This window comes from Theobroma cacao, chromosome 7, assembly GCF_053813885.1.
Source record: "Theobroma cacao isolate CCN51 chromosome 7, ASM5381388v1, whole genome shotgun sequence".
NCBI lineage: Eukaryota > Viridiplantae > Streptophyta > Magnoliopsida > Malvales > Malvaceae > Theobroma > Theobroma cacao.
Window position 1 is genome coordinate 11,857,755 of NC_142645.1, and position 22,931 is coordinate 11,880,685.

Below are 22,931 nucleotides of genomic sequence, written 5' to 3' on the forward strand. Positions count from 1 at the left end.
CAATTCAAGTTGAGATAGGTTTGTGAGTGAGGGTGGAATCTGTCCACTGAAATAATTCCTTGAGAGGCTCAAAACATTAAGTTGCAAGAGATTCACTAATGATCTCGGAATTATTCCTGAAAAGTCACATCCTTCAAGACTCAATTCTTCCAAGTAAACTAGGTTACCAATTGAGTTAGGCAATGCTCCAGAAAAATTCGTAGAACTTAAATCCAAAACTTTCAATGAAACTAAATTGCCAATGGAATTAGGCAATGCTCCAGAGAGGGATGTGCCACTTAGAACCAAATATGTCAATGAAACTAAATTGCCAATGGAATTAGGCAATGCTCCAGAAAGGGACGTGCCACTTAGATCTAATAGCTCAAGATGGTTGCTCTGGTTGAACTTTGGAAGATAGATATTGAGCTCCCCATTGCCTTCTAAATTAAGCAACATGAGGTTTGGCAGGTGAAAAATGTTTTTTGGGAATTTTCCTTTCAAACCACAATCTCCAAGACTAAGAGAGCTTAAAGAAGAGGATATATTCATCAAGACTTTAGGATTAATAGAAGACATGTTGATTCCATCAAGAAACAATTGTCTCACCTCTGTTAGGTTCTGAACAAGTCCTCCCAAAATACGTTTGTCAAGTGTTTGATAATTATTCCAAGAGAGATCAAGTGAAACCAACTTTGACAAGTGGGAGATTTGGAGTGGAATTTGTCCTGCGAAGACTGACTCCGTGAGGTTGAGTAGCTTTAGACTTGTAAACTGAGCAAACTCAGATGACATCTTGGAACCGTTAAAATCATTATATGCGAGGTTAAGGTTCTGCAGGTGTGGAAGATGGAAAAGACTGCTGTTGGAAGGAATGACACCATATAACCAACTGCAACTGAGGTCAAGGCCAATCACATGGCCTGCTATATTGTCGCAAGTGACTCCATCCCATGAGCAGCAATCAATCCCTTTCTTCCATGAATCAGTCTTGGGATAAGATGGGGTGCTACTATCTTTGCATTCCCCAGAAGCAGTTTGTTTGATGGAAAAGGAGCTTTTAAATTTCATCAAAGCAGAAGCCTCGTTGTGAGAGCATAGGGGTGTTGTTGAAGGGGCAAATGAAGAGGATGAAAGAGTAGGCTGAGAACTCAAGCAAAACAGCAGAAGACAGAGAAGCTGATAAAGCATTAGTAAGCAACCCATATTTCTGGTTATAGTTATGAGAAGAGAAACATGTAGTATACTTATAGGTTGCCAAGTCAAACCAGAGTCTTTGCAATGCTATAAGGATGCCAAAATGTTTGTTGAGCAAGACATAAACAGAGGGGTCCATCCATTGCCAAAGATGAAAAGCTGTATGGACATATATATGTTGTCATTGTTACTTTATGAATCTCGTGTATTGCTTTTATTCTATATATGTGGGGCAGTGAAAAATAATGCAGAGGAGGGGACTAATACAACACTTTTGGCATTGAAATTATTTATTCAAATAGAAAATCATTAAAACTAACAAGGGAGTTACATTTTCCACCCAAACCCCTAAAATTATCAAATTTAAAAAAATGGAAGAAATAAACATTAATATTCTTAGAATCACTACTCTCTCTTTTCTCCCTTATTGGTAGTGCTATAATTAATTGATAATGAAGGAAATTTTAAGATACCAGTCAGTCTAAGAATAAAATTTAGTTGAAACTATAGCATTCTATTTTAATTTCAAATATGCGGTTGAGCATCAATTACCCAAAGACTTGTTATGCAATAGATGAGAAGACTTGTTGACCTCAAAAGTCTTGAGCAAGGATCACATTTTGCTCCTGAATTGAAAAATGAAAGTGGAAAAGCCAGAGAAATGAGAGTGCACCTTCCGCCCTCTTTTCCTTAAAAAAAAAAAAATGGGAAAAAGAATAAATAAAGTGGCTAAAAGGGGATTCTTCATTCAACGACTATGATTTTAATTGTTGTGGATTGTAAGAAAAGTTAGAAAGGAATGTCTAGTGAAATGGGGATCGACCTTCCACCATCTTTTCTATAATTTATAATTATATATTAAAGAAGTCCCAATGAGACTCTCAAAAGTCGACAAGTGGTTTTAAGTTAAGTCTTTCTAATCAGATTCAAGTTTGTCAATTATAGAAAAAGAGAACTATTGTAATATATCAAGAAGCATAATTTGTTACTTACAAATATGTGTATTTATATTATGATTGTAATTAATATGTATTTGTTACCATTATTTTAATATCTGAATAATTTGTAATTATATTCATTGATTTTTTAGAATTTCAAATATCACATATATTATATTTATTTTCAATATATCTAGTTTTATTTTAATGTCCTTAATCATTATTTATCTTCTTACCACATCTTTAGTCATGTTTTACCAAACACATATTGTCTCACCGTTGCAGTTCCATTCTTCACTACTATTACTACCAATCTCTTTAATACTGCTTTTCCTCTTATTATTTAAATTATTAATTAATAAAAATTAAATATGATTTTTTTAAATAAAAATTAATTCATCTCAATGTGTTATGTCATCACCAAAATATTAGGTCATATAAGTTAAAGATAAAATTTTAACACCGATAATCATGATCATTAAATTGACATTTGATGCAAGTATAATGATTAAATTCATTAAAATAAAAGTAAATATTCTTTTTTTTTGAATTTTTATTATTAATCGGTAATTTTTTAGTTTTCTTTTATAATAAATTATTTTTACCTATAATGACTTAAATTAATTGGAGTGGTTGAGCTAAAACCGTTGAGAGACTTGGAAAGCGAACCAAACCAACTACAACTTTTTTCAGCTTTAAACTGAAAATGATAATTAAATTTCTCTCATATAAGTAGAAATTCCTTTGTTGACTTGGGGAAAACGTTGCTCTTTGTGCTTCTAACGTGTTCAAGGGGGGGCATGGTGCCTTCTTCTTTGTAATTATTTTGGGGCCTCCATTTCCTACCCAATTTAAGCTAGTGGCTCTTTTAACATATAATAAGGTTTAAGACAAAAGAATGTGAACCCGAGACTTGACTCATGCCCTTGTTTTCCACAACATTGAATACTTAATTAACTAGCCTTTCTCACACCTACTATTAGGATGGAAGCAAAATTTTTTTTAACTATACATTTGAATTTTAAAAAATTTAAAGGATATGTTAGATATAAAATTTATAATCTCATTCGTAAGACAAGCAAAAACAATATATTTATTTATATTTATATATATTTTGTCATTACATATGTTTTATAAAATTTTACTGATTGAATTGATGTCTTTTAATTCGTGACCCCAATTTTATTTTATATGTGGGGCAGTGAAATTATTTATTCAAAAAGAAAAAAAATTAAAACTAACAAGGGAGTTACATTTTCCACCCAAACCATTAAAATTATCAAATAAAAAAAAATAAAAAAAAATAAAAAGTAATATTCTTAGAATCACTACTCTCTCTTTCCTCTGTTACTGGTAGTGCTATAATTAATTTGTAATGAAGGAAAGTTTAGTTAATCAATCAATCTAAGAATAAAATTCAGTTGAAACTGTAGCATTCTATTTTAATTTCAAATCTGGGGTTGAACATCAATTACTCCCAGACTTTGTTATGGCATAGAATAGAAGACTTGTTGACCTCAAAAGTCTTGAGCAAGGATCACATTTTGCCTCTGAATTGAAAGAAGCAAGTGGAAAAGGTAGAAAGGATTGTTCAGAGAAATGAGAGTACGCTTTCCGCCATCTTTTCTTACAATCTTTTCCTTAAAAAAAAAAAGGAAAAAGAATAAATAAAGTGGCTAAAAGGTAGAGAAAGGTCAAAAGTATTGTTCAGTGAAATGGGAGTAGATTTTTTTTTTTTTTTTAAAAAGGCAAATGAGAGTAGACCTTCCGGGATTTTTCCTGCAACCTTTTCCTTAAAAGAGAGAATAAATATAAAAGGGGACTCTTCATTCATAGATGATGGTTACAATGATTAATTGTTTTTATATCAAAAAGTACAATTTGTTACTTATAAATATGTGTAGTTATATTATGATTATAATTAATATGTATTTATTACCATTATTTTAATATCAGAATAATTTAAAATTATTTTCATTCATTTTTTAGAATTTTAAATATCACATATATTATAATATTTTTCAACATATCTAATTTTAACTTAATGTCCTTAATCATCATTTTATCTTCTCACCACATCTCTAGTAGTGTTTTACCAAACACATCGTCTCACCATTTCAGTTCCATTCTTCGATACTATTACTACCAATCTCTTAGCTCCACCATTACTACTACTTTTCCTCCCATTATTTAAATTATTAATTAATAAAATTAAAATGTTAAATATTATTTAATTAAAATAAAAATATAATTTTTATAAACTAACATGGGAAATTGATAAAAACTTAATCCACATCATCATGTCATGTCATCACCAAAATGATACATCATATAAATTAAAGATAAAATTTTAAAACAGTTAATAACTGACTTTTATAAACATAAGGATTAAATTCCTTAAAATCAAAGTAAAGGAACTAAAACATGCCAAATAAAAATAGGAGGGGAACTAAATTCAAAAACGCTTAAACTATTTCTTTTTTATATTATATATAATTTCTTTTTTAAGTTTTTATGATTAATCGGTAATTCTTTAGTTTTCTTTTATAATAATTTACTTTTAAGTCTTAAGGGGAACTTATAATGACTGAAATCAATTAGAGTTATTGGAGGATCTTTTATTTATGGAGATTATTCTTTTACATAATCTTTCGTTATTAACTTTTTTCTTTTCTTGCATTCTAAAGAAGTTTAAAATTAAAAAACTTCTTTTTATACTATTTATTTTACTTACACTCAAAACAATCCTGATTTTTTTAAAATGACACGAGCACTTATAATGACTGAAATCAAGTAGAGTCGTTGGGCTAAAACCATGAGAGACTTGGAAAGCCAATCACACCAACTACAACATTTTTCACCTTCAAACTGAAAATGATGATTAAATTTCTACTTACAAATCTCATATAAGTAGAAATTCCTTTGTTGACTTGGGGAAAACGTTGCTCTGTTTGCTTCTAACGTGTCCAAGGGGCGTGTGCTGCCTTCTTCTTTGTCATTATTTTGGGGCCTCCATTGCCTACCCAATTTATGCTAGTGGCTCTTTTAACATATAAGGTTTAAGACATAAGAATGTGAACCCGAGACTTGACTCGTGCCCTGATTTCCACAACATTGAATACTTAATTAACTAGCCTTTCTCACACCTACTATTCGGATGGAAGCACAATTTTTTTTAACTATGCATTTGAATTTTAAAAAATTTAAAAGATAAAATAACTTATATTAGATATAGAATTTACAATCTCATTCATAGGAAAAGTAAAAACAATATATTTATTTTTATTTTTATATATATTTTATCATTACATATATTTTATGAAATTTTACTGATTAAATGGATGTCTTTTAGTTCGTGACCTCAATTTAGTCACTCTTGTTACAATAGTATAAATTATTCAAAATTTTCAATTACTGTGAATTTATGTTAGAAAACAATTGAAAATCCAATTTTCCAAATGAAAACTATGGCCTTGATGGTAAGAAATTGATGAATTAGTGGCTCGATGCTACTACTTTGTGTTTCCCTATTGTGAAGTGCTTGAGGCCCTAGTCTTGGAAATTCTTTAAAAAAATGAGAATTGGAGTAATTTGCATCATTAGCATCTTTGACCTCTCATGATGTTGATTTTCATTCATAATATAAAAATTTTAATTTTTTTATCCTCAACATTTTGAATTTATTTTAAATATATCAATTAGAAAAATCTTGAATAAAAAAAATGTTCAATAGTGAAATAGAATAAGAAAGAATAGATTCTCTTTATGGGTGTTATGTTGAAACCAAATAAGTCCTAACACCATTATTAATGAGAAGAAACATGATGGTGCTTTAGAGGTTGGGATAGAGAAGGGGGTAGGAAATTGCTATAGAAGATCTCTATTCAGGTTTAAGTGACATTATCTGTCCCACTATTATAGCAAGAATCTTGACTAAGACTTAATGTTTCATTTTGGTCCATGAATCATTCTTCGTTTAACATGGCTCGAATGCAATTGGAAGGGGCATTCTCCATTTACAAAATGTGGCATTCCAAGTTCAATAAATGAGTAGCCAGGATTGAAATTTTTTCATATATCCAAATCTTGTAATAGTGATCACTAAAAGATAGGATGGAAATAGATAATTGTTTTTTTTTTTAAATTTATGTTAAGGTTAAATATTAATTATATGAAAAATTTATATTCACAATTAAATAACTTACATTATATACATCGATAATTTTTTTAATATATTACAGTTATTTAATTAATATTGATTCAGTTGTCAAATCACATATTAAGAATCAAATACATTTTCTAATTATAAATTCCTGTTATGGTAAATCTTAAATTAGTATAAATTAATTATACATAAAATTAAGCAAATAACTCTTTAAACTTTTAAATTTACGTTTGAGTTCCATCTTATGTGGGTTTTTTTTATATTGGATTATAATTGTAAAGGTTATTACCTCTTATTGGTTAAATACTTGATTTCCATAAGATTTAATTTTTTTTGTCAATCAGAATAAAAATTTAATAATAGTGAAAGCTAAAAATTATTAAAATCTTTATAACAAAAATCAATCACAGAAATACAGACAAAACACCTTGAGAGCAAAAAAAAAAAAAAAAAAAAAACAAAGTCCAAATCAGTGACAAGCCACTAGAAAAACCATCTCGAAACATTTCATCTGGATCAACACCACATTTAGCAAGAGAGTCCATGAAAGCGTTAACTTTTCTATAGTTATGCAGAAAAACAATGTCACCAATAATTTTCCTCAAGTTGTCAATTTCATTAAAAAAAAAATAACATTTGCCCCATAGTCTAAACTTCTCATTGCACATCCAGGAAATTGCCACTGTGAATCAAACTCAACTATCATAGTTTTCGAACCGACCTAAGCTGATGAAATAAACAGCTAAACTGCATAATTAATGGTCACCAATTCCACAAAATTATAATCCTATACTCCAAGGGGTCCAAAAAGTTGTCCAATAGTAATCTCTTAACACTTCTCCACACCCCACAGGACCAAGTTTACCTTTAATAGATCTATCAACATTAAATTTAAGTTCACTCTAAGAAGGTGGAGTCCAAACCATTCCAAGTCTAGGATCAAAAAGAAAGCCTATCATAATTAGCATTCATTTCTCTTAATTGAAAGCAACGATAGCAGCCACACCAGCATTGACACTACTCCCTTACCCTCTAACATTCCAATAAACAATCCTCATATTTGAAAACAACAATGAAACTCAAAAATAGAACAGATTCTAAGTCCACTCCTTAATCCCACACAATCAGGGATAACCGAACAAAACAACTAAAAAAACAAAGAAACAATCCACCCAAAATTAATAACAGCAAAAATCCCTCAACCACCCTACACATAGAATTTGACAAAAAAAAAGGAGAAAAGAAAAACTTTACAAAATTATTGAACATCAGCTTCTTCCATCCGCATCAATTTATTAACTATGATTTGGTCATCACAAAGTGGAGAGATAACTACAAGAAACCCAACATTTCCTTCTTGAAAGAGAGAAATTTCATTACAAAAAAAGGGAAGAGATATCCCTTAGAATACAACCTGACAGAGAAGTTGTTCACAACCCATAAACAGAACAACCAATAAACAAAAACATCAGCTTCAGGGCACAGCTGACAGAGCAAGAAAGAAAGAAAACCCAACATTTCCTACTAACTACAATAACATTTTCAAAGTATCCCTGATCTTTATCGAACCACCAAAGAAGCCAAATCCAGTTGTCTCCCTTCATGCTTTCCATCATTTCTTCATCTTCAAACGTGATAAGAAATAATTTTGCGGTAATTGTTTTCTGTCTTCTTCAATCATCCGACCCAGGATGGAATCTCCCTTAAACTTCTTTCAAGTCAATGAAGAATTTCAGCATCCACTTGCCCTAGACATGTTCTACTTTCATCTCCACCCTGTATTGCCTTATTTCTATCCTCAAATGATTCAATTCCCGTACCAAAAAGAGTCTACAACAGTCTTACTCTACTCATCTAAATTTGCTTCATCAAGACCATTTTCAATATGACAAGATCTCGTTCTCCAGGGGGCATTTGGATAAAATCTAGTAATATTGACATAGATCTTGTGATCCAAAAATCAAGACCGTTTAGATTCCAGCTTGCTCTTCTAGCATTGTCATAGAACTGCTAACAAATCCAAACTTTCTACCCCTTTTGGATCTTATTGGTTGAATACTTGATTTTCATAAGATTTAATTACCTTATTGTTCTACATACATACGAGTAAAGGGGATTGGAATGATATTTACTTTTATTCTGATTTTTGGTATATAAAGAGATCTATTAGTATTTCAAGTTAGGCTTCTTTAAAAAAATTGAAGATAGGAATACCTTGGCTTGATTTTTAAACATTAAATGCCACTATAAAAACCTTTTGAAAAAAGAAATGCCACTATCATATGGAAACTATATATCCTGTACCAGTTGCTTTATTTAATACGATTGACAAGATTGCAACTTTAACTTGATTCTTGGGCTGGATTTTGTTTATAATTTTGATTAAATGATTCTCAAGTCAGCTAAAGTTTTTCTAACTTAATAATTGGTGTCTGTTTCATATATAAAGAGCGTAAGGACCGGGGTCAATTGACATGATCTGCCCAACTCCTAATAAATTAGCAGAAATCTGGACCAAGACATTTAACAGATAAGGTCTATGGACATATATATATATATGTCCTCATCGTCACAACTCCCAAAATTTGTATTCCTATAAGTCAATCAAGTCTTTCGAAGGTTAATTTATAAATCTCTGCGCATTGGTTTTATTCCATTTGTGGGGCTGTGAAGAATAATGCAGTCCGTTCTCGGCAGTTTGATTTCCTTTTTCTGATGTTTTGTGGTCCTAAATGGAGTCCATGTATTATGTGTCTCCATTCTTCGTCAATAAATTCCTGCTATTCAAAAAAAAAAAAAAAACAAAAGACTAATACTACACTTTTGGCATTGAAATTATTTATTAAAAAAAAAAGCATTAAAACCAACAGGGGATTTCCATTTTCCACCCAAACTCCTAAAATTATCAAATTAAAAAAAATAAAAGAAATAAAAACTGGTATTCTTAGAATTATAGTCACTACCCTGTCCTTTCAATATCTCTTTCCTCTTTTATTTGTAGTGCTATAATTAATTGATAATGCAGGAACTTTTAATTCACCCGTCAATCTAAGAATAAATTTGCTATGTCAATTACTCAAAGAATGGACGACTTGATGACGAGGGGAGAGGACGAGACTTTTGAGTACCCTAAGCATCTGTTTGATTCCTTTTACCTTGAGAGACAAGATTTTTTTGTTACTTTTGTTGAGGGATAACACTTTTGTTCAATTCAATTTGTGAAATTTTTTATTAAAAATAAATAATAAAAATTCAAATTCGTAGACGTCGAATACAAATCCTCTACTCTCGCAACAAGAAGTCACAATTGCATTGAAACTTTTAGCAAAACCAAATGGTGGAAGCATTTTTGAAGAAAATTTCCCATGACCTTGCAATAAAAAGAAAAAGGCTTTTATTTTTTTTGCTTTTACGGTTGAAGAGAAGGCAAAAATATTGAATTAAGAAAGATGTTTCAATAGCAAAATTAATAGAATAAGAAAGAATAGATTTTCTTTTTGGGTGTCATGTTGAAAACCAAATAAGTCCTAACACCGTTATTAATGAGAAAAAACATGGTGCACTTTAGAAGGTGGGATAGGTATCAAAGAGGGTAGGAAATTGCTATCGAAGATCTCTATTCGGGTTTAAGTGACATGATCTGTCCCAGTATTATATAGCAAGAATCTTGACTAAGACTTAATGTTTTATTTTGGTCCATGAATCATTCTTCGTTTGACGTGGCTAGAACGTAATTGGAAATGGTATGCTCCATTTAGAAAATGTGGTATTCCAAGTTCAATAACTGAATAGATAAGATTGAAATTTCTTCATATATCTCAATCTTGTGATACAGACCACATAAGATGGAAATAGATAATTGCTTTTTTTCTTCTTAATTTTTTTAATAAAGGTACATATTAATTATAACAAAAGTTTATATTAACAATTAAATAACTTATGTTACATACATTCATAATTTTTTTAATATCAAAAGGATATTTTTTTTGTATGATTCACAAATCTAGACGATCAATCTATACTTGTATAGAGTTGAGGTTTTTCACCATTGTAAAGTTAATTGATCAAGAAAGAAGAAGATCTTAGTAGATTGAATCTCAACAGTTAATTTGGTTAATATTGTTTCTGTTGTCAAATCATGTATTAAGAATCAGTTACATTTCTAATTTTAAATTTCTGTTATGATTGATCCTGAATTAGTTAAATTAATTCTACATAAATTTAACAAATAACTCTTTAAATTTTTAAATTTAGGTTTGAGTCTCATCTTATGCAAGTCTCAGCATGGTATTAATTTGTTAATCTATTTAGTTTTATTTATTGGTTTTTTATATTGGATATAATTGTAATATTAACTTGTAAATGTCACGAACAAAAGGATGGTTGTGAATTTACAATTCTTTTGTTTTTTTTAAAGAAAAAGAGGATTTTTAGTACGTGTCTTGTCGCTAGACCTTTCATGCGTGCCAATAAACACTAGGTATGTGCCAAAAATATGACGTTTATTTAAAGGTGAATGTTGAATATATATCAAACAGTTAGTCTCTGGACCTTATCTTAGATGCCATTAAAGTCATTTTGTTGATTGAGAATCTGTACTAAATTAATTACAAGGACGACTTGCAACACTTCAATTATGTGACATTCTTATTAACGTAGAAAGTTGAGTGCCAAATATTTAGGTTGCTGCTTGAATGGCACTATAACTCCAAACGGACACTAAGAGATTAACAAGTAAAATACACTACAACATTTTTTACCTATGGCTGTAGAAAAAATTGCAGCTATAAGTGAAAATTTTACTGCCTTAGCTTAAAGTTGCACTTAAAAAAAGTGTCATTTTAACCAATGTATAGAAAAATTTAATGGCACTTTTTATAAGATTTTGTAGCAAAATTAAAATGTAGCCATGTACTGCAGCATTTAAAATAGGCAGCTAAAAGCATAGCAACACATACAACATTCTAATATGCAATAAAAAGGTGTAAATTTTATAAATTTTACAAATTTTAAAGCAACTTATAAAATATAAACCATGCAAATTTTACAATAAATATTGATCATTTAAGAAATTATTAAGTAAAATTACAGAGCACATTGGAAATATATCAGAGCTCTTCATATAAATTTGCGAAGGAGTTAGCTTTTACTTGCCAGACCTCAACAGGTTTTAAAAGCCAAGATGTCCAACAATCCCAAGGTTTATGGAGGCCAAGTGTATAGTGAACAACACAAAGTTCACTCTCATCTACCATCGACTGCACAATTCATAAAGAGATGAGGATACTTAACCAGAATATAAAAATATCATAAGCCAAGAAAAAAAAAAAGAATGTTGTTCCTTTTTTGTTTTTGCATAAATTCCATCGATGTATAGTTGAAAGAAGAAAGTCCTGACAACCAAAGAAAAGAACTGAAACAAATCGTCATGATTTGAAAACAAGAGAAAGTCTATAAAATTCTGTTATCATAATGCATAAAGTGAGGATTCAAATAAATGAAAAGCAAATTGCCAAAAAGAATTTAAAATTATACATAATCAGTTAACTATACTTTGAGTTTTAAAAAATTTAAAGGATAAAAATAACTTATATTATATATAGAATTTACAATCTCTGTCACGACTCGAAACTCTCATCGAGCCAGTGACAATCGCCGCGACGTCCCGATAAGCACTCATTACCCCGAATGCCGATCGAAACCCCGCAAGGCTTAGCATCAACTTCCGCATCTCCCCCGTGAGCAACAGTTATTAAATCTCGCATTTCAAGAAAACATAAGTTGGTTCCAACTCAAAACAATAAAATATTATTTTCTAGCTCACAGGGGCATTCTCGTCAATTTTTTTTTTTTAAATTTCAAAATCCGAAAAATGTAATATGTAAGTGGAAACACATATTTCATGATTTAAATTAAATTTTGAAGTCTACAACATTCGTTTAAAGTAAAATTATAGCTATTTGAATATAATAAAAACATTAAATAAAATATTCTATTTTCTTAAAACACAATATTTTCAAAGTCTTCCTAAAATAACTTTTGTAGCGTAAGAGTAAAATAAATTTATTCATATAGTAATAAAGATAATTAAAGTATGAAATTTCGTTTACAGTGACACGTGGGCCCCTAACTAACCAAGAAAGTGTAGAGCTACGAACCCTTACTTCCTATGATGCAACTTCGAGATTAATTCTCGTCTTAATCAACTATCAACAAACTGTCCTGAGCCTGAAAAATGGATAGGAAGAGGGGTGAGATTAAATAATCCCAGTGAGTAAACAATTACCATCAAAAGCATCTAAAGCAGAGTAAATGGAGATAATATAAAAACGTTATATCTCAATAATGTTCATAACACAAATTTCGTTTCAATCTATACCAAACAATTTATTTTCATCAAAATTTCCCGGCTTATGAATTTCTTAAACTTGGCCCCTGCCATAATCATTCTCGCGGGTACCTTTGTCAAGGTATCCCACTGAGACCGCCAAGGCTGTTCAATGACCCATACCCATAAACATGTTTCCACATTTGACACACAGCCGTTCCTTGGCGTTGGCTGAGTCTCACTCTCACGTGGTGGCCCGAACGTGAGGTGCACTCAAATCATACCTCAAGAAATACTTCACCCAACATCTCCCCCCGGAGGTAAGTATATAATTGAGTTACCGTGCCCCTCTCATAGGCAGTCCACGGAAACCCCCACCACTGCAGTGACCGTTTAATATACCACCAGACCCATAAAATTTCCAGTAGCTTAATATGGTGAATAAAATTTAATCCAGTCTACCGAGACCAATCCAAAATTGTTCATATATTTCATGCCAACCCCAAAAATTTAGCCATCATGCTACCATAGTGTCATAAGCCACAATTTCAATAACAGATAAGATCATAAATTTTAACACAGTCTCCATATACTCAATTTTTCCAAAACAATATTTGATTTCAAAACCAGTATAAATCTCATTTTTATTAAAAAAAAACATTTGAATTGGAAAATATAATATTTTATAATTTAAACTCACCATTCAATAAAAGCATCAAACAAGTATAATTACTCTAGATATTTAAGATGATAAATTATCCACTCACAGTTTTAGGAGTCGATGTACTCCTAATCTCAGTCTTCAAGCACAATTTCTGTACTTTGACCAGTGTAATTTGCTCACCACCTATCCACAATGTACAATACATAATTCGCCACATCAATGCTTGACCATTATAAAATCAATTCAGGCTCGGTATATATGCATGATATGACATGCAACTTATCCGACTACCGCTTAAATGCAGTGCTAACCTAATTCGGCCTATTACCCGATTAAATTACTAACGCGTCCAATTTAATCTCAAATTAATTTTTTTCAGTTTCTATACCTCAATTGCACCCAAATTGACTTAATGTCCCTCAGTGTGGTGCAAATTATCAGTCCCTATAGCAAATTACGAAAATACCCCTAATGGGTAAAAATTCATATTTTTGCTCCGAAAATTCCCATTATTTTTCTAGACTCATAATTCATCATTATTCATCATAATTCCTCAAATAAACATCAAGATCATCAGCCAATATTCCCCTAGAAAATTCGGCCAATAATGGTAATGGAGGAAAATAAATTCTTTTCTTGTTGTTTTGTTCCTAAATATGCTAAACTAACTTAAAACACTAACATAACTTAAAATTAAATTAATCTAACAAGTTTATCTCTCCTAACCCATTTTTCCAGAATTGAATTCATCCTCAAATCACATGATTCAACCATGGAAAATGATGGGAAATGCATGGGAAAGGTAAAGCACAAGTCAAAACCAAGAAATTTTACCTTTTGTCACTTGTTTCCTTGAATTTTCACCAAATTTTCCTTGAATTTCTCCCCCTAGGTTTTTGTTTTTCTTTTCCCCTTTGTTTTCTTGCTATGGCCGGCCATAATGAAGAGAAAATGGTGGTGTGGGCTGATTTTTATAGTTAAATAATATAATAATCTAAACTTGCCACATGTCACTACATTATTGGTCCATTTTTTAAATTCTTATCTTTTAAGCTTTAAATCTCCACCACACATTATTCCTTAAAATATCCATAACTTAGATAAAATTCTCAAACTTATCCAAAGTCTTGGTGAAGTAATTTTTGAAATTTACACTTTTGCCCCCGTAAAAATAAAAAATTACATTTTTGCCCTAAAAACTGAAAAATTACCCATAGACATATTTTTTATCCCTTATACTCATATCATTCTCCAATTTGTCAAACGTGATCTAAATTCTCTCAAAATCTCAAATTTTGTCCGCAAGTGGAAAAATTACAATTTTACCCCTAGATAGTGAAAATTTCGGTTTGATTCCGAATTGATTCTCGAACTCCTAATTACCATTTTGAGTCATCCCTGAACTGTGAAACTCTTAATTTCACCTTAAAATTCCTATTTGAATTAGTTCGAGGCTTAATCGACTTAATGATACCATTAGGGGCAATATCGTCTTTTAACGATTTTTCGAACTTCCTAAATATACAAACATTCTATCGAGCATGTGAATGACATTATAATTATTTTACAAAGCAGGGTTTGACAATCTCATTCATAAGAAAAGCAAAAACAACATATTTATTTTTATTTATAGATATTTTGTCATTACATATATTTTATAAAATTTTACTGATTGAATTGATATCTTTTCATTCATGATCCCAACTTGATCACTTTCATTACAGTAGTACAAATCATTCAAAATTTTCAACTATTGTGAATTTATGTTAGAAAACAATTGAAAATCCAATTTTTTGAATGAAAACTATGACCCTGATGATAAGAAATTGATTAATTAATGGCTTGATGCTAGTACTTTGCGTTTCCTTTTTGTGAAATACAGTGTGTATTTTACTATACCTGATAACTGCATTATTTATCACAGTTCAGCACCATCTGGATATTATTAAAACTACTTTATCATTATTATTGGACAAAACTATTTAGAGAAAGCTTTCATTCCTAAGACCATACGAAGCTATTTAGAGAAGCTTTTATTGCTAAGACTATACAAAACTATTTAGAGATTTGGAAGGAACACTGGATATTAAGAAGGAAGAAGGTATGACATTAAGCTCTCCCTTGGTCTCACTTTCACCCATGACTTTAAAATGATTCCTCGTTATGTGTTTTATCAAGGTTAAGCAAATAGCAGATAATATTAATCAAACGATGTTTAAATAAATTCTAAATCCAAAAGTATATTATGATGTGAAAAGATATATATCCGAGACACCAAAGTTTAATCACCTCCATTACAAACATATATATTGAAAAGTCCATAATTAAGTCATCAATGTGAATATCTGTAAAACAGTGTAGCTTAATTACTAGCTTATTTGTTAATCTCTTAGTGTACATTTGAAGTCACGGTGCCGTTCAAGAAGTGCAGTGTTTGGTACTTAAGTTTCCACGTTAATAAGGATGTCACATAATTAAAGTGTAGCAGGTCCTCCTTGTAATCAATTTACTATAGATTTCTGAATCAACAAAATGACTTTAGTGGCATCTAAGATAAGGTTTGGAGACTAATTGTCTGATATATATTCCATTCACCATTTGGCATATACATAGACTCTATTGGTATGTAAGCAGGGGCGGAACTAGTCAACTTTTGTTAAGGTGGTCAAAAATAGAAATATAAGGGTTAAAAATTTTAAAAACTAATATGTTGAACTTAACCAGCAATCAAAAGATTGATAATAAAAAATAATTTTATATAACATGTTAATCAACAAAAAAAAAAACTTACAATAGTCCGAAAGTTGTGTGGACCATGTTTCTTAAATTCAAATTTATCAATTATTAATTATGTATTGAAAAATATTCATTTCTTTAGGATTGAGTCTTAGATGTTTTGATTCACATTACTCTTGTTCATGAGTTGAAACATTAAGGCTTGGTGGCTCAAGTGTAGAAGAATAATTTGGACGATTTTCATCTTTTCTTTTAAAGAATTTGTGAATTATTTTCAACTTACTCATATTTTAATAAGACCTGAAAAAAATATTAATGTACTCAACCTCTTATATTCTTATTTTATTTTTATTTAAGCTTATAATAATAAATATAAAACTATAATACATAAAACATAAATAGTTAAATACAATAAACAAGGTTGATAATTTCCTCTTATATTGTAAAACCTGACCCTATAAATACATGTCATGACATACATGCACTGAGTAGTATGTTATTATGCTAGGAAAAGCACCTAAGAATAGACGAAACTCGGTATTGTAACTAATGGTACACTTGAGTTGATTTAACCTCGAACTAGTTCAAATAGGAATTTTAGGATGAAATTTAATATTTTATAGTCCAGAAAAGCTAAAAATGATTGTTCGGAGTTCGAGGGTTCATTTAGGGTAAAATTAGAAATTTTGATATTCCAGGGTAAAATCGTCATTTTGCCACCTAAGATAATAATTTGATCATGGAGTGAAATTTTTGACCAAGATTAACTATCTGGAGTATAATTTAATGATAGGAAGTGAAAAAGTTTAATTTTGGTGATTTTTGGAGTGTAGGGGCAAAATCGTTATTTTGCCACCTACGGACAAAATTTGAGATTTTGAGAGAATTTAGATCAAATTTGACAAATTGGAGAATGGTATGAGTATAAGGGATGAAAAATATGTCTATGGGTAATTTTTCAATTTTTGGGGCAAAAATGTAATTTTTGACTTTTACGGGGGTAAAAGTGTAAATTTCAAAAATTACTCTACCGAGACTTTGGATGAGTCTGAGAATTTTATCTAAGCTATGAATATATGAGACAAGTGTATGGTGAAAATTTGGAAACAAATGGATGAAATTTTAAAAATGGGCCAATGGGAAAGTGACATGTGGCATTTTTTTAATGATATAATATTATTTTAATGAAAAGTCAGCCCATTTAAACCCAAATTTTAACTGCTGGCCGTCCATAAGGAAGAACAAGAGAGGAAATAGAGAGGAAAGGAAGAAAAAAAGAAAAACCAAAGAGAAACAAGAAAATTCAAAAGGAAATTCACGGTTTTCGACCGTTTACACGTCTAATGGTAAGATTTTTCGATTTTAGCTTGATTTCTACCTTTCCTATGCCTTTATTTCCATTTAGCATGCTTGAGGAGAGAGATCAAAAAGTGATATCAAGGGCTGGACGAAATTCTAGGGGAGAGAAATTGAAATTTTTAGGTTTTGATTTTTAGTTAAATTGATAGTTTTAGTTAGTTAATGTGTTTAAAAATTAAATTGGGCAAGAAATCATTAAATTTTCACAATACCCACTCTTGGCTGGATGCTCAATGCTGTACAATGATGATGAATTGATTTTATTCTAAGGAAAATGAAGAGAAATGATGAAAAACGATTAAACGTGATAGAAAAACAAAGTAGAAAATTAACCGAGTTATTGTCCCATTTTTGGCCGAATTTTCCAAGGAAGGAAGTGAGCTGATTTTGTTGTTTTTAGAAGGTTATTGGCTGATATTTAATGGTTAGAAATGTTGGAGAGAGAATGGGATGATTTAGAGCTAAAATGGAGAGCGTTAGCAATTTATCAAGCAAAGTGCCAAAAATAGGTTAATACCGCGTTTAAGCCGTTTTAGGCTATTGCATTTCATACCATGCATTAGTATAGGATTTAAGTTAATTATATAGTGATTTAGCATCAATGTGATGAATTGTGTAAATTTTTGTAATGTGTCAAAGAGGAGAGCCTTCCGGAAAAGGCAAAGATGTCGTACCCGACGAGTAGTAATCGGGGCGCTTAGAAAGCTTTTAGTTTGTACAAACTGTGAGTAAACTTATTATTATTGTAAATTATCTAGAGTTTATTTTTAAATGCCTTTTATATATTTTATGAAATGAAAACGAGATTAAAACGAGATTTTTGATGTTTTAGGAATAAATGTGATAAATAAAAATATATTGTATTGATTATGAAATTGAGTAATTGGAGGCTGCAAATTGACTTGAAAAATATATATTTTCCTAGGAATGGCTTATGAGAAATGAGTATATGTGGCTATATTCTGTGAGTGCATTGGGAAATTTATGTAAGTTGTTTTTACTATGGAGACTGGATAAATAAATAAAAGCCACGTTATACTGTCGAAATTTTATCAAAATTGGTGGGTTAGTCACTGCAGTGACGGGTTTCCGTGGACTGCCTATTAGAGGGGCATGGTAAACCCAGTTATATAGTTACTCCGATTGTAGAGGCGAGGAGGGTAACTCCCGGGGTAGTATTAGAGCTCACTTCACGTCGAACCCCCACGTGAATGTGTAACTCGGCCAATGCCAAGGAACGGCTGGTTTTAAAAATAAAAATGTGTTTCACGTGTGAATATTTTAACACCCTTGGCAGACTCGGTTAGATGCCTCGGCCAAGGTATCCCCGAGGATTAGTTTTGGCTTGAGCCTTGTTTTAATAAAAGACATAAGCCTTAACGACTGGTTTGGTAAATTACAAATATTTTATGGTTTAAGAAATAAATTGGAAACATTATGAAATGGGTTGAAATTTGTTGTTTAAACTTGCCTCCATTTTACTCGCCTTTAGATATTTATGATAATGTCTGTTTACTCATTGGGATTGCAAAATCTCACCCAACTCCTTTCCACCCATTTCAGGTTCAGTATAGACTGTAGATAGCTGATCTCATCGATGACTACCATTGGATCTGCATTTTCCAAACCGTAGGTTCACAGTCCTCTTTACTTTTGTTTATTCGACGGCCCTCTTGTTATTGTAAATTAAATTAAATATTTTGGCTTACTGTATTTCAGTATGTATAAATTTATTTAGCTTTTACACTATAAAAATTATTCACGTATAACTCTATAAATATTGTTTTATAAGAAAATAGAATATTTTCCTTAATATTTCTTTTATTTTCTTATTATATTCAAATAACCGTAATTTCGTTTTAAATGAAGATTTTAGACTTTTAAACTCATTTTGAATATGAATTATGTGTTTTGTACTTGTATATTACGTTTTAGCCAGTTTCGAAATTTTTGAGAAAAAAATGACCAAAATACCCCTGTGTGGCGAAAATTTTATTTTGATTGTTTTTGATCTAAAATAGTATATATTCTCTAAAAACTCGATATTTAACAATGATTGCTCACAGGAAAGGAAAGAAACTGATATGTAAGCCTTGCGGGGTTTCGGTTGGCATTCCGGATAATGAGTGTCAATCGAGACGTCGCGGCCATTGTCATGGGCCTGATGGAGGTTCCGGGTCGTGACATATATGATCAAGATTGTTTCAAGGCTATATATTCAAGATAATTTCCTTTCAACTAAATATAAAACGTAAACCATATAAAAAAGATATATTCAAGATAATTTTCTTTTATATAATAAAGATTAATAAAAAAAATAATATATTGATGAAATTTTAAGCAACAGTACAACATTACAACTTATGTTTAAGAATTACATAATTATTTATTAATTTTTAAAAATTAAAATTATAAAACATAAAATCCATATAACAGAAAAAATAAGAACATGGTAAGTAAAAGATAGAATTCATATATGACATAATAAAAAAGAAAAAAATATGGTTGATGGTTCATAGAAATTTGAAAAAGAAAATCTATAGAAATTTAAAACATATGAACAAATAAAATAGAAATGAAAAAAATAAACAAATATAAATAAAAATAATAATATAAATTGAGAGAAGAAAACAAAAAAAAACCTTTAAAATTGAGGCTTGTGAAATCATTTTGTTATTCTTTATTTGTATTAATTATTAAATAAAAAATTATTTTGAGGGGACCAATAGAAAAATATATAAAAATTTTTTAAAAATTGTATATAATATAAAAAAATTTAAAAATTTTGGGAAGCCATGGTAAAGGAGGCTCCGCCACTGCATGCAAGGTCTGGTGACGTCTAACAAAAAACAAGCAGTAAATTCATAGCCATCTTTCTGTTTATGACATTTACAATTATAATCCAATATAAAAAACCAATGAACAAAGCTAAATAGCTTAAGATGTCATAAATTGATTGTCTAATTTGTAAATCATACAAAAAAAATACAAAAAAAATAAAACTTTTAATATTGTTAGGAATTTTCAGTTAACATGTCATAACTCTTTTTTTTTTTTGTCATGGATAAGATCATAATATTAATTTTAATGTCATGTACAAGTGGAGTTAGACTATTGTCACATGTCTATTTAATTATTATTATTACATAACCTATATAACCTTGCTATAATACTTGGAATTCCACTTGTCACATGTTATACTCAGTTAATGTTTTAACGACATTAAAACATCAAGTTTTAGTCAAGATTCTTGCTATAATAGTGGGACAGATAATGTCGCTTAAACCCCAATAGATATGTACCTGTCCCGAATTCTAAAGATCACCATCATGTTTCTTGTCATTAATAATGGTGTTAGGACTTAAATTGGGTTCAACATAACACGGAAAAAGAAAATCTATTCTCTTATTCTATTAATTTCACTACTGAAACTATTTTCTTCATTCAAGGTTTTAAATTCTCTTCAACCGTAAAAGGACAAAAAAATAAAGTCTTCCTTCCATTGCACGATCAAGGAAAATTTTTTAAAAACTTACTCGGTTTTTAAATATGGCACTACCAATAATAATAAAGGGAAGATGTCAAACCCTGTTTTGTAAAATAATTATGATGTCATTCATATGCTCGATAGAATGTTTGTATATTAAGAAAGTTTGAGAAATTGACAAAAAACGGTATTGCCCCTAGAGGTGCTGTGAAGTTGATTTATACCTCGAGCTAGTTCAAATGAAAAATTTAAAAGGAATTTGAGAGTTCTGAAACCCCAAAATCTACTTAGAATGGTGATTCGGAGTTCGAGGATCAATTTGGAATCAATCAGGAAAATTGACCGGTAATGGGGCAAAATGGTAATTTTGCCACCCGAAGACGAAATTGAATTTTTCGAGAGAATTTAGATCAAATTTGATTAAATGGAGCATGATATGAGTATAAGGAGTGAAAATTATGCATTTTGGTAATTTTTCAATTTTTGAGGCAAAAATGTAATTTTTCACTTTTACGGGGCAAAAGTGTAATTTTTAAAAATTTACTCCACCAAAACTTTGGAAAAGTCTAGAAATTTCATGGAAGACATGGATAAGTGAAGAGGATTGAGTGGTAGAAAAAGAAAGTAAAAAAGATAGCTAGAAAAAAATAAAATAATAAAATATTCAAAAGGTCAATAAAATAATAATATTTTATTAAACCTATTAAAAGGCTTAAAAATTTCAGAATTCTTCATTAGGAGGGTCAGCCAAAACCAGTAGGAGAGAGAGAGAAATAAGAACAAACCCTAGAGTGAGAAAATTCAAAGAAAAAGTGTGATTTTTCAAGGAATCAAGTGTTTAAAGGTATGATTTTTCAAGCTTAACTTAAGATCTATCATTTCCATGCATTTCTCCTTATTTTTCATAGTTAAATTATGTGTTTTGATGATGGATTCAAATATGATCATATGGGTTTAGAGAGAGAAAGTTGTTAGATTAATTTGATTTTGAACTATGTTAGTGTTTAGTGTTAGTTTAACATGTTTATGAGTAAAACAACAAGAAAAATATTCATTTTCTCCATGAATTTCTCTAGGCCGAATCTAGCCAATGGTGTGTGAGGATGATGTTGACTTTATTTTAAGAGAATTAGATGGAAAAATGATGAATTATGAGGTTGGAAATTAAATGAGAATTTTTGGTGCAAAAATTGAAATTTTTACCCACTAGGGGTAAAAGCGTAATTTGTGATCCGAACTGATAAATTGGACCACATTCACAGTCATTGAGGTATTGTGGATATAATTGGATAATTGAAATTGAAATGGATGGAATTGGAGTTGAATTGGAGATTTTAGAAATTTACACCGTGTATAGGCGAGTTAGGTCGGATACCGTAATTAAGCGATTGTCCAAACATTTCACACCCTATCTAGTGCATACGCATGGATAAGAGCCTGAAATAATATATATTGATTTGACACAAATTATTGAATTTTTTGTGTCATGTATTGTGGATAGGTGGTGAGCTATCTGATACGGGTAAAAGACTACACCCGAGGACCGAGAATAGGAGTTTATCTACTCCTAGTATAGTGAGTAAACTTACTATCGTCTTAATTATCTAGAGTAGATTTATTTAATTGTGTGGTTTTATGGAAAAATGGTTTAGTTGGAAAATTATTGTGTTTTATGGAAAAATGAGATTTTATAAAATAAATTTATAAAATTTTTGAAAATTTAATAATGATTTCAAAAATAGATTAATTGGAGACCTATACTATGATTGTGTTGTTTATCCATGATTTTATGATTGGTTATTTTTATGATTTAAAGAATATGTGAACTGCTTTAATTTGCCTTGAATGTGTTAAGTGAGCCATGTCATACTATTGTGATTTTATTGGTTGGTGGATTATAAAGTGGGCACTGCAGTGATGGGGGTTCCGTGGGCCAGCCTAATTAGAGGGGCACGGTTCCCAATTATTGAGCTTACCTCGATTGAGGAGGCGCGGAGGATAACTCCCGAGGTAGGATTTGAGTACACTTCACGCTAGCCACCACATGAAACTGAGACTCAGCCAACGCCAAGGAACGA

At 30.5% G+C, this 22,931-nt stretch overlaps 1 long non-coding RNA gene across 1 annotated transcript; it reads right to left on the reverse strand.

The window, feature by feature from the left end:
• Window positions 1–12,316: 12,316 nt before the first annotated feature.
• LOC148761672 (uncharacterized) lies at window positions 12,317–14,344 on the reverse strand. Its single transcript, XR_016027532.1, has 2 exons — window positions 14,106–14,344; window positions 12,317–12,507 (listed from the first exon to the last, which is right to left on the reverse strand). It is a non-coding gene; the product is annotated as an uncharacterized LOC148761672 (long non-coding RNA).
• Between the last annotated feature and the right edge of the window lie 8,587 nt (window positions 14,345–22,931).